Here is a 13,814-nt window from a genome sequence, read left to right as displayed (position 1 = left end):
TAGTGGAGATGAGTGGTACCCGGTGGGGTCTTCTGCTGTTGTAGCCCATCTGCCTCAAGGTTGTGCGTGTTGTGGCTTCACAAATGCTTTGCTGCATACCTCGGTTGTAACGAGTGGTTATTTCAGTCAAAGTTGCTCTTCTATCAGCTTGAATCAGTCGGCCCATTCTCCTCTGACCTCTAGCATCAACAAGGCATTTTCGCCCACAGGACTGCCGCATACTGGATGTTTTTCCCTTTTCACACCATTCTTTGTAAACCCTAGAAATGGTTGTGCGTGAAAATCCCAGTAACTGAGCAGATTGTGAAATACTCAGACCGGCCCGTCTGGCACCAACAACCATGCCACGCTCAAAATTGCTTAAATCACCTTTCTTTCCCATTCTGACATTCAGTTTGGAGTTCAGGAGATTGTCTTGACCAGGACCACACCCCTAAATGCATTGAAGCAACTGCCATGTGATTGGTTGATTAGATAATTGCATTAATGAGAAATTGAACAGGTGTTCCTAATAATCCTTTAGGTGAGTGTAGCTCTACCTTTATAAAGATTTATTTTGATTTGCTGAGTTAAGCAGATCTCGAGCAGTCAGATTCTGGCTTTGAGGGTGTTCCAATGCTTGTTTTATTAATCCTTTGCAATAAAAATCCTGTCCTCCTTAGTAAATGAAAAATGTACTGCCATGGTTCTGAACTCCAAATCAAACAGTAAATCTTACCCGCTAGACCTGAGCTTTGGGTAAGGGGAAGATATAGTTCACATTAGAAACAGCTTGTTTGGTCATGTTTCTTGTTACCAAACGGAGAAGTGAATTCGTTGCCGAAAACTAAGCAAACGAGCGCCGTAATTGGTTCCTTACCTTTCGCTTTGGCAAATTTTTGTTATTCTAATCTTCTAATTATAAATCGAGGAATTCAGGTCCGGATGCATTGGACCTTCTTATAGGGCTGATGTAAGATATAACGTCATTTTTCACAATTAAAAATTCTCGTTGTGCTGCCTGTGACTTTACGTCTATTGACTTTCACTCGCTTGGCAGCAAAATATTTTAATGGCCTATTGATGCCTGGTATTTATTGTATCCACATACTTCGGAAAATTAATATTCCCAGTATTCTCACTCTCCTTTTTTTCTTGTTCATTGTTTTTGCGCATTTCTTGGCTTGGAAAAAGCTGAGCAGTGAATACTTGACATGTGCTGTTACCAGACAAATAAAAAATGAACAAACCAAAAGAATAATGAAAATATTTCTTGTTAGTGTAATGGGAAATGTTGCCCTGGCGTTTTGACCTGCTGTGGTATTGCTAGGGCAGCTCATTTCAAGAGCACACAATGCAAAGGCGTTTCACTCCCGTCGGGTCCGTTGGGATTTTATGACCAATTTTGACCGTTGTCTTGAATGTCAGATTTGTCCTAAAATCTATGGGCAATACAGGAGGCGCCTGGGAACAATTTTTATATCCTGTGAGGGAGCACAGACCCGTGTGGTCCGATCCTGTCAGACTGGAACGCGAACCCGTCTGCGACCCTCATGCATGCACATCAAGTAAAAGCATTCAACCATCGCTGCCAGTTCTCTCAGGTAGAGGGAGGCTGATATCACTATTTTGGCCATAACAGAAACACTCGATCACATACTAGCGGGTGCCTTGACTCACATACTGTAGTTAGACCCTTAACTAAAGGTAATTGGTTTACATGGTAGCTTATTATACCGTGTTAAAGACCATTTGAACATAATACAATGTGACCAACCATGTTTTTTATGCATTGCAAATTCTTGAATTAAATTAAATTTTGATATTTTTGGGGGGCTTGAAGTATAAATTTGTCTAGATGTTGTAACAGTCGTGAGAAAAAAGGCTCATAAATACTTACTTAAGTATAATTTTTAGATTTTTATACAAAAAAAGTGAAAATAACTTTTTCTGACAAAACTTTTTAAATGTTACGTAAGGGCTGTCAAACAGTCAACTGCGATTAATCATATGCAGAATAAAAGTTTGTGTTTAGATAATATGTCTGTGTACTGTGCATATTAATTTGTACCTATGGATTTACATGTATATGTTGATTTAGGAAATATTTACATTATTATTACAAATTATAAAAAAATGATTATACATTTTTATATTTTATATTTCGCTTAAATACACGCATGTATGTGTATGTTTTTATAAATACAAAATTAATATGCACAGTACACAGACATATATTATGTAAACACAAACGTTTATTCTGGATGCGATTAATCGCGATTAATCGTCTGACAGCCCAATGTGTAGTGCACCCTTTTTGGGTCAAGGTCAAAGCCATTACGTTTTTAAAATGATAACACCAATTAACGTTTAGATTTTTTTAAAGAAAATGTTGGTCATATGATTAACCCTGAGAATCTTCATATTCATGATTGGCATGTATAAATTGTAAAAAGAAAAAAATTCTCAAAACTTATGAAAAATATCATAATCATAAATCAAATATGCAATAATTTTAAAAAAAGAAATATTTTCGTTACACTCATTTTAGGACCTTTTTAGATTATACATTTTTATATAAATTCAAAATGTGTATAAATACAAAAATGTGTAAAAGTTCCCTTAAAAGTTCTACTTTTTATCTTCTAATATCCTTGTTTTTTATTGACCAACAGTCCTTCCTGCTCATCTGAGCTCATTCATGGGTTGCATCGCCTCAGCGTCCTGAATACTAGAGTATTCTAGTAGGAAGCACAAAGCCTGTGGCCGACGGCCAGCGTCCTGTGAGGGGTAACAGTCAGAGCGCTCGCGAGCTGTTTTTACTCTCCTCTTTAATTTCCTTGACGAGAACAGAGTCAGGGGAAGTGCAGGCTTAGGCCACTGTCAGGCCTGGCAGTGTCGGGCCGCGCTCCAGCTAGAACAACTTGTGGTTTTTCTGCTTGCATGAAGTGGAGTGAATCCACATTCTGGTGGGTAAAAGTAATGAGACGCTGACGGGGAAAAAGCGAGGACGGATGATGCTGGAAGAGGGAGGGAAGTAGGTTAGAATCAAGTGATGGATGCGAAGAGAAACGTTTAGGAGCACGCAGACAATGAGGTCAAAGACGGGGCACACCGCATAAACAAAGGAAAAGAGAGAGATGAAAAAATAAAAGAGATGCTGTAGAAGAGAGGAAGTGAGTATTTATTTACTAAACTTGATTTCAACCCACTAATGTTTCTGTCTGTCTATTTTATATGATGGTGATTTATGAAAATTTGAAATACGATGAAACCACATACAGTATAATTTTTATTTATATAAGTCCTTTTTAATGCAAGACTTTTAAGTGTCTTAACATTAACCATTGATTAAAATCACATGATCATGTGATGCACAAGAATCAGTGACATTTGACGTCTGATGTCAACCAAGTCAGTCAATTTTTGTACAATGACTGCTTACACTTATTATGTTGCTCACATACAGCTACCGCCGAGCCTTCAACAGGACTACAGTGCACATGGATTCAAATAACTTTTAAAGAAGAAAGAAATACAGTTGGAATGACATTAAGTTGAATGTTTTTATTTTGGGGGTAAGCTGTTTGTTTTTTCAAAAAAGGCAAAGAGATGATAATTGTTCTGTAACTGATAAAATGAATCATTAGAATAAAAAAGCTATCCAAACATCATTCCAAAACTTAAGGTGACACTTTTAGGCATGACTTAAAGCATGTTCTTTAGGAACGGTGCCGAATGTGCCGAATCCTTCTGGACACACACATTTACAATGTCTCCATGTATCCTCGACGTCATAGTCATACCATCCTGCTGGAAAAGTGAGAGAGACAGCAAGTGACTGATGTGTTTATAGATCCAACCCCTGCAGTAGTACCATAGAAAAAGAGGAAAAAAATAAGAACCAACCCCCTTCACCACCACGGGAGGCTGCACATAGTTTCCATTCACTTCTTCACTTGCATTATAAAAATAATTAAAGGGGATGTTGTGAGGGGGTGCGAGTGGCCCGAATGTCCCTCAGCTCTGTTATCCCAGCGGGGCCCTTCTAGGGTCCACACGGGTCAGCTTACTTCAAACACCAGAGTGCAGATTGGGTTGCATCTACTGTCGAAAAGGATTTGTCGACAGTTTTTTTTCCCATTTTAGCAAACACATGTGTAGCACATTGACGCATCGGTCAAAAACGTTAAATATGCTCATTGTAAAAACTGTTATGAAACGGCTTGCGCGAGTTATGTATTGACTTTGTTAGTTTGCCCATTTGTCTAAGCGATGGTTTATAATATTCTCCAGTGAGAAACAGCTGCTTTTATATTCACAAGGCGCTTCATTAAGATCACAGAGTATTATTCTTCTCTTCAAAGTTCATTTAGCTTTGCTTTTGTTGTTTGTATATACTTGCACATCTCCATTCATACCCCTCGTGCAGATGACACCTCCTGGGTCACGTGGTGCATGTAAGGGGGCCGTCACTTAGATAAGCACACTCTCTCCAAAATACCTGCGCTCATTTGAAATGCATTAGGGAGCAATGTGTTCATTCTTTCCGACGCGAGGTGATGCACTTGTCTGGTATGAAGTCCCGAGTTTGTGGGCGGCCCTTAGAGACAGAGGCCACGGAGCGGGCAAAGGACCGATGAAAAATGAAATGCAGCAGCCCCTCCTGAAAACACGCATACGCGATATATCCGCTTGCGTGTCTGGCTCTCGGGCCCTGCGTTTAGTTTTTCCTCTCCCATGAGCAGCCGGTTGTGTGTGCGAGAGAGAGACATGTTGTTGCCATGTGTTCTGCTCGCTGCGTGTTAATCAGTAAAGATGTGGTGTGGAAGGCGTAGTGATGTTTAACTGATTCTCACACGCTGCTGTGGCCCTCGTTCTGACCTCATGTTTCCTTAACATGCATGTGGATCTTTGGAGAAGAAACCTAAACGCAGTGAGCTGCCTATTTTAAAAATATTTCAAAGCATTGTAGGTGCACTAGACTAGAAGGTTATTCTTCAAGGTTGCGTAATGTCCTTGCAACTAGAAGGTAAGGCAGCAGGAATATTTCACATTCGAAATGAAAATTCTGTCATTATTTACACGCACTCTTGTCATTTCAAACCTGTATGACTTTCTTCTGCAGAACACAAAAGAAGATATTTTGGAAAATGTTGGTAACAGAAAACCGTTGGTCCCCGTTGACTTGCATTGGTTTTGTGTCCATACAATAGAAGTCATTGTTGGGGACCAACGGTTTTTGGTTACCAACATTAAAATAATATCTTCTTTTGTGTTTTGCAGAAGAAAGAAAATCACACAGGTTTAAAATGACAACAGGGTGGATTTTCATTTAGAAGGTGAACTATCCCATTAAAAATCATTCACACGGCATTAAAGGGATAGTTCACCCAAAAATGAAAATTCGGTTATCATTTACTCTCCCTCAGATTGTTCCAAACCTGTATAAATTTCTTTGTTCTGCAGAAACAACAGAGAGATATTTGGAAGAATGTCAGTAACCAAGCAGATCTCATCTCATTTACTCCCATAGTATTTATTTTCTATGGCAGTAAATGGGGGATGAAATCTGTTTGGTTACTGACATTCTTCCAAATATCTTTCTTTGTGTTCAGCAGAACCAAGAGATTTGTACAGGTTTGGAACAACCAGAGGGTGAATAAATGATGGCAGAATTTTCATTTTTGGGTGAACTATCCCTTTAAGTAATCCCAGAATTCATTGCAATAAGTGCAAACATTTAGACAGGTGCCAAGGAAATGTGAATTTATAAATTTCCGCTCAACCAAGAATGATATCTATACAGATAACTGTAGTCACATTTTAAATATGCGAGCCATTGGATGTTGCTTGGCGGTCAATATTATATCATTCATCTGCAATTTTTTCTTTTTTTCTTTTTTTTAATGAAATACTTAAAGTAATAATCCACCCAAAAATAAAAATTGTCAATTTATTTACACCCATGTCATTCAAAATCTGTATATGACTCTTTTTGTTGTGGAACACAAAAGAAGATATTTTGAGAACTGAACTGTGATTTTGTGTCCATACAAGGAAAGTCAATGGTTGTCAGGTTGTTTTGTTATCAAATATCTTATGTGCTTTGCAGAAGAAAGTCATTCAGGTTTGGAATGACATGGAGGAGTACATGATGAAAGAATTTACATTTTTGGGTGAACTACCCCAACAAATTACACCAAAATACATATTACAAAATATTGATAAAACTTCTAAATAACTATTTGACTAAAAATATTTACCCACTGTACTATGTACTGTATGTGTACATTCTACATCTGTAATTTTTTCTGAGCTTTGCTGAAGTACAGTGATGCATACAGCAGTGGAAAATGTTTAAATGATCCTACATGGACTTACCCGGTAGGCAGCATGTTAAGATTGATGTCACATTTCTAGAAATAATATTACAGTATGTACGTTCTTTATGTTTCGCATGTTTCGCACACACCCTGCAAGTCTTTATACAGTAGATGTATCATTTATACATATCGTTTTATCGATCCTTACAAATTGAATGTGCTAACCGTGAGAAGTCATCTCGTGTGAATAAATATCTGGCACGTGGAGTTAAGTGGCAGGGCGAATGCCAGAATCTCATGCTTGATCTGTTTTGGCAGCTGGGCGTTCATTTAGATTGGCCTGATCCCCGTTTTCCCCTTATGTTGTCAGCGGGCTTATTTTAGAGCCCGAGATCAAGAGGTGACTTTCCATGGCAGAAAATTAGTTGCTAATAGAAGCTTGTTTAATTAGTTTGAGATAAATTAGTCTCCTCCTGTTGCAGACACCGACTAAACCGCGTTGTGGTTGGGGCACAGCGTTCTCAATGATCTTCAGCTCGCCTGTTTGTTTGTTTTCGGAAGGGACTCCTTCACCCGTTTAGTCTACCGAAATAGCATCTGAACCCGCTATGCACATACAGCCGTGATTACCGCTATCGTGCCTTGCCATTATTAAAAATACAACTAAACAACTATTTGATGCATTAACAAAGACAGGATCAGTGTTGTCTATAAATCCTTTTTTGGGGGCTTTCTAGAGCAAGATTTCTACCTCAGAACCTTTACACCACCAAAAAAAAATCTTCCAATCAATTTATAGATTCACTTGTGTTATTTTGGGAAGTTTGGGAATCAGCTGTTGATTTTTGTTACCTCATTGCCAAAACACAATGTTTGACATGGCGCAGGACTTTAAGACCGTGCTGCATCTCTTCATCACGTCATCCTTGGAGCTCACGGGTCATGTGCCGTCCATGGCACTGGTTCGCCTTTTTGAATTTTTTTGCTACTTTCACAGTTGTCTTGTAAACTCTTTCCCTCACATCTGATATTAGGCAGTCCCTGACCATTTTTGGTCATTAAAGGTCCAGTGTATGAAATTTAGCGGTCTAGTGGTGAGCTTGCGAATTGCAACCAACGGCTCACTCCACTGCTCACCCCTCCCTTCCGAACCACTACTGTGGCTGACACAGGACTAAGATGTCATTGCTTTTTCGCTTCTTTGCAGAAGGACATAACGTAATTATACTGTCCGTTTAGGGCTACTGTAGAAACAACATGGCGAATTTCATTTTAGGGGACCCTCGGCGTATGTAGATAGAAATAGCTCTTTCTAAGGTAATAAAAACATAGCGCTTCATTATGTAAGGTCTTTATACACCTCTGAAGACATAGTTATGTGTCATGAATCTCGGACAGGAAGGACCCAGGTGCAGACAGCTTGAATAAACAAAAAATACTTTAATTAAATAATAAACACACGAGGGGGGAAAACGGCAAGAGAAAACAATACAAACAGAAAACTACCCACTTGGGGGTCTTGAAAGTTTTGGTAACAAAAGATCTAATCCAAAATGTTATAATCCAAAACTTGATCAGGCAAAACAGGAACACAATGAACGACGAGGGAATACAAGGCATGGATTAGCACACACATACACAATGAACTGCACGGAACAAGAGACGAGAGGCATTTAAATGGGGACATTAACCAAGGGCAATAATTCAGGGCAGGTGATGGGCAGGTGGCAGGAATTAACACTAAAGGAAAACTAACGGGAAGATACAAGGGGCAGGTGCGGGGAATGAAACACTAATGGGACGCTAACGGAGAAACAAGGGGGCGGGGCCAAGAGACGAGACCGGAGGACACGCGGTGCAAAGTCCAAACAAAGGTCACGTGTCTCCACACATAACATAACAAACATAAAAGGTGTGCTACTGCCACGACCCTGTCCACAGAATCTAGGAAAAAACTGACAGGAAGGACAGGATCATGACAGTTATGTATATTATATTGCACTTCTGTCAATGGATCCTCCAAAATATTACACACAGCACCTTTAAAAAGACTTTCTCTAATCTTCTTGGTGGTCTACTGTAGGTTTAAGACAGATTCATAGCCAGACAGACAGATAGCAAGTATTACATTTTGCCAAATGTTGTACTCTCTAGTCATCTGTTGGTATTGTACCAAAATGAATACACAGGTGTCAGAAACACACAGCAGTCGATATCTTTAATAAATCGGCCAGCAGAAATTCCTCAAGGTCATGACAGCCTTAGCCTTCCATTGACCACTCTCCCTTGTTTGTGTTTGTTTTCGTTGCTTTCATCTCCGAACAGCAGACAAATGAGTCAATGCTCAGCACTGCCGTTCGGCAGCCAAAAAAGTTTTTCGAGTTTGTAGCTTTTGTAGATTCATCCATGGAACTCGGGCCTCACCCAAACGAACATGGCTTTAATTAGGCCCCTCTGTGTCGGTCTGCGATTTGGTCAGGAGGGAATCCTCACAGTGTCCTGCTTCCTATTTGCTCCACATCCGATTCTCTCTCCGCGTACACGAGATAAATAAGGCGCACTGGAAATTTGCACGAAGGGCTTGTCATGGTGTGGTTATATTGTATGCATTCCTGCAGATCAACTGGTAGTGTTTGGCGCTAGCCTTCACTTCCATGGACTGATAAAATACTCCCTTCGTTTAAAGTATTAAAAGGCTCTAAGGCCAGTTTTACCAATTTAAAGGAACAGTTCTCCCCAAAATAAAAAATTCTGTCTTCATTTACTCTTCCAAATCTGTATACATTTCTTTGTTCTGACAAACACAGTGAAAGATATTTGGAAGAATGCTTGTAACCACACAGTTCATGGCCACCATTGCCTACCATAGTAAGAAAAATTGCTTTAGAAATGTCTATGTTCTGTTGAACATAAAAGAAGATATTTTTAAGTATGTAAGGAAGTAAACAGTTCTGGGGCACTTTTGACTACCATTGTTATTCAATGGTAGTCAATGGTGGCCAAGAACTGTTTGGTTACAAACATTCTTCCAAATATCTTTCTCTGTGTTCATTGGACACGAGGGTGAGTAAATGATGACAGTATTTTATTTTTTGGGTGAACTCTCCCTTTAACTGTACAGTAAACCGTGTGGAAACATGAAATTGCTATTTAAAGAGAAATGACCTAATCTCCTTGCCAGGAGGAAAAATGTGAATTTGCCAAAGTGATAGCACTGGCGTATTAAGACACAAAAGCGGTAATAGTTAGAAGAAAGGTCGTCCAAGAATTACACACCATTTCTATGTTCCAAATCCAAACATCAACACCACATGACAGAGCGATTGGTCAGTAATGGCAGCATCTCCTCTCCGGCAAATGCGTGCACATGGTGCTGGTCTGCATGCTCTGTTTCTCACCTTCCTTAATACCTGACAGCTGAAAGCAGTCACTTGCTCCTCTCTAAAACGGTGATAACTGAAAAACAGAGTTCTCCTGCCAGAAGTAAAAATATCAGTAAAACTTTGCATTCCGTACTGGCAATTAAAATAAACACTGGTGTCAATTCGACCTTAAAGCGACTAAATTTTATGTTTTGTCCCGTTGGTGCATTAAAGGATTTTTTTAAATAGGAAAATTCTTTCATCATTTACTCATCCTCAGGTCATTACTAACTTGTATGACTTTCTTTTTCCTGCAGAACACAAAAGAAAATATGATGAACAACGTTGGTAACCAAACAACATCGGACCCCATTGACTTCCATTGTATGGACACAAAACCACTGAGACATTTCTCAAAATATCTTATCTGGTTCACAGAAGAAAGTGTAATACTGTACACAGGTTTTAAATGACATGAAGGTGAGTAAATGATAATTGTAATTTTTGAGTGAACTATTCATTTAAGCTGACCGGACCCATTATTGAACAGGCTATTGGAAAAAGCATCTGAGAGTGTGGAAATGGTGGAGATGTGTAAACGCTTGTTTTCGCCACTTTCTTTTACTGGAAAAAGAAAGAAGACTTGTTAAAATATCCTATTTCACGCCTTCCTCAGCCAATAAAAGCAATAAATGGTAATAAGGCAAAAAAGGGTTTAATCTCAGTGTTAGAAAAATGTTTAGAAAGAGAATTAAAAATAGGTGAACATGTTAGAGACCAAACTTTTCCATTCCTTCATCATACGTGTTTTGTGCGAGATATTGCTGCCGTGGCGTCTGTCTCCTGCTCTACACACTGAGGCCCGATCACCGTCTCTCTAGGCGCCCTTAATCAGAGCGTGCAAACACTGGTGAAGGTTCTGTGGCTGTATCGCTGCGTTTCCAGATTTTAACATCACAGAGTGGAAACATTTATGATTAAAAATAACACTGAACAGGTGAAAAAAGCCACTGAAATTAGACCGAGCTGGAATGTCAGTGACAGTCCAGTTAGACAGACAAATCGAATGAGCGGGAGAGAGAGACTGTGAACATAGAGTTTACCATATGAACAAATGCATAGTCTATGACCTGTTTGGTTGTGGATTTCAATGGGCATTGTTAAAAATGACTGAATAAATCTGTTTTTGATTAATGTATCAATTTATTGTTATTGTTTTTTAATTGACTAAAAAATTGGTCCTACTTATATCTTAAAGCGAATGATAACATTTTAACGCTGCTGTCATATTAGCAATTAGTAACATTTTATACGTTTTTACATTTTAGATTTTGTTACAGATCCTGTAAAGAGATTATCTTGGTTGATTTTTTACATTAAACTAATAATCCACCCAAAAATGACAATTCTGTTATCATTTGCTCATCATTTACTCACCCTCTTGTCATTTCAAACCTGTGTGACTTTCTTTATTCTGCAGGACACAAAAGGAGATATTTTGGAGAGTGTTGGTCACACAGGTTTGAAAAGACAAAAGGGTGATTCAATTACAGAATTTTCATTTTTAGGTGAACTATGCCTTTAAATTAATATAGGCAAGTCAGTCTGATAAACATTACCATTGAGACCAAATGTACCGACAGCAGTGGATGGGTCAGGACCTTTGGAAAAATTTTGACCCTCTAATATTAGCAGACATTACCTAAAATAACATTATGCAATAAACACTTTAAATCCTCTTCAGGCTATTTTAATATTCTTCGCTTTGAAGATCTTCAGAAAAAGTAAAAGCTGCAAGCAGCTCAGTTAAAGTAGTTTAATTTTAGGTCAGACTTACACAAAGAATGAAAATAAACTTTCATATGGGAGGATGTTGTAATCGTTTGATGCAAACATGATGTTGTGATAATGACAAGGTAACAGAATTTGGTGAGAAAAATAAGTTTTTATTAGAATTACAGCACTTTAAATCTATGCTATAAGTAGTGCTTATTACGTAAAGGGACAGTTCACCCAAAACTGAAAATTCTGTCATCATTTACTCACCCTAGAGTTGTTCCAAATCTGTGTAAATTTCCTTGTTCTGATGAACACAGATAAAGATATTTGGAAGAATGGCTGTAACCAAACAGTTCTTGGCCACCATTGACTACCATAGTAGTCATACAATGGTAGTCAAAAGTTCCCCAGAACTGTTTTCTTTCCTATACATTCTCCAAAATATCTTCTTTTGTGTTCAACAGAACAAATACATTTTACCTACTATGGTAGACAATGGTGGCAAATGGTGGTACATTTTTGGGTGAATGGTTCCTTTAAGTTTGTTATTGTAAGAATCCTAATGGGGACACCAGTACATTGCATGCTAAAAACCAGCATGCATAACTAAAACGCACATTGACAGCAACAATGGTAACTGTGTAAGGCTGCTATTCATATACAGCTCAGCTTTCAATAGTTCCCAGTATACACTCTAAAAAATGCTGGGTTATTTTCAACCCAGCATTGGGTCAAAAATTACCTATACTTTTAAATTAACCTATGCTGGGTTGTTTTAACCCAGAATGCTGGGTTATTTTAATCCATTGAAGGGTCAAATATAAACCATTTGCTGGGTTAGTTTAACCCAATGGTTGGGTTCGTCCCTTTTTGACCCAATGCTAGGTTGAAAATAACCCAGCATTTTTGGAGTGTAAGCTAACTGACAAACTCCTGAATCTTGGCCTGAATCCTTCACTCTGCGATTGGATCCAAGATTTTCTCACTGGCAGACCTCAGGTATTAGGCCAGTCCAACTCCATCACCCTGAGCGTAGGAGCGCCACAGGGCTGCGTCCTAAGTCCCATACTCTACTCTCTCTATACACATGACAGCTTGTCTTCTCATAGCTCCACTACTATTATCAAATTTGCTGATGATGCGGTGTTTATAGACCTTATTTCCAACAATAACAAGACTGCTTACTTAGGTAGAGAAATTAACATCTTGGTGACAGGACAACTCTCTCTGAATGTGACCAAAACCAAAGAGCTGATTGTGGACTTCAGGAAGAGACAGCAGCGGGCTTATACTCCTCTTATGATCAAAGGGACCCCTGTGGAGAGGGTGAGCAGCTACAAGTACCTCGGTGTAAACATCTCTGAGGACCTGACATGGACTTCACACATTCAGAAACAGGTGAATAAAGCCAGGCAAAGACTACCATCTGCAACAGCTGAGGAAATTCAGGGTTTCACCAACAATCCTGAAAACGTTCTATTCAGGGGCCCTAGAGAGTGTTTTAACTCAGAGCATCTCAGTGTGGTATGGGAACAGCTCCAGCCAAGACTGCAAATCCCTGCAGAGAGTTGTGCGCTTAGCTGAGAGCATCTCAGGGTCGGCTGTACCATCCCTGCAGGACAGCTACCTCAAACGCTGCAACAGCAGAGCTGCAAAATCATAAAAGACTTCAACCACCGCTTCCGTAGCCTGATGGCCAAAACAGAGAGACTTAGAAGAAGCTTTTTCCCCAGCCCATCTCTTAACATCATTTGACCTCACTCATTGCACTCTAAGAACATTCAACATCCAATATAGTGACACTGCTACTTGCACACAGCACTGACTGCTCTTTTTTTGTTGCTGCTAAGTAACCGCCTTATCTGTTTGCACATTGTCTTGCACATTCCTGCTCATGTAAATATTTACAGTTTACTTCTATCATGGACTATACTGTATATACCTTTATCTTTACATTATTTCTATTTTTCTTTTGTTTGTTTTTTATAATAATTGCACTGTCTATGGAGCTGATCCGACCTACATTTCACTGCTGGGTGTATATTCTCTATAGAACTGTGTATGTGACAAATAAAATCTTGAATATTGAATCTAAGTTACTGAGAGTCGCTCTCACCACTCAAATTGCTGTTGTTCATTTTTTGACCAAACCGAACAGTTGGCACAGATTTATGCTCACAATGTACCTTCTTATGAGAACAACTAATAGCTCCCCAAACGTTCCTGAACGGTGACCTGCCTCTGACCCATCTTTGATCATAGGACTTTTCCTGGACTTTTTATGGCCTCTCAGCATCCCACCATGACCTCCACACAGAGATGTTCATCTCGTGGTACAACAATGGAAAATATTGCTTCTCTTGATTTC

General features: G+C 39.1%; 1 long non-coding RNA gene across 1 annotated transcript; it reads left to right on the top strand.

The window, feature by feature from the left end:
* The first annotated feature begins 2,872 nt into the window (after nt 1–2,872).
* LOC130569500 (uncharacterized) lies at nt 2,873–10,824 on the top strand. Its single transcript, XR_008964853.1, has 3 exons — nt 2,873–3,155; nt 3,449–3,557; nt 9,985–10,824. It is a non-coding gene; the product is annotated as an uncharacterized LOC130569500 (long non-coding RNA).
* The last annotated feature ends 2,990 nt before the right edge of the window (nt 10,825–13,814 follow it).

This window comes from Triplophysa rosa, linkage group LG18 (genome assembly GCF_024868665.1).
Source record: "Triplophysa rosa linkage group LG18, Trosa_1v2, whole genome shotgun sequence".
NCBI classification, from domain to species: Eukaryota; Metazoa; Chordata; class Actinopteri; order Cypriniformes; family Nemacheilidae; genus Triplophysa; species Triplophysa rosa.
The sequence above is the reverse complement of the archived record's forward strand: the minus strand, read 5'-3'. Positions and strand labels throughout refer to the sequence as shown.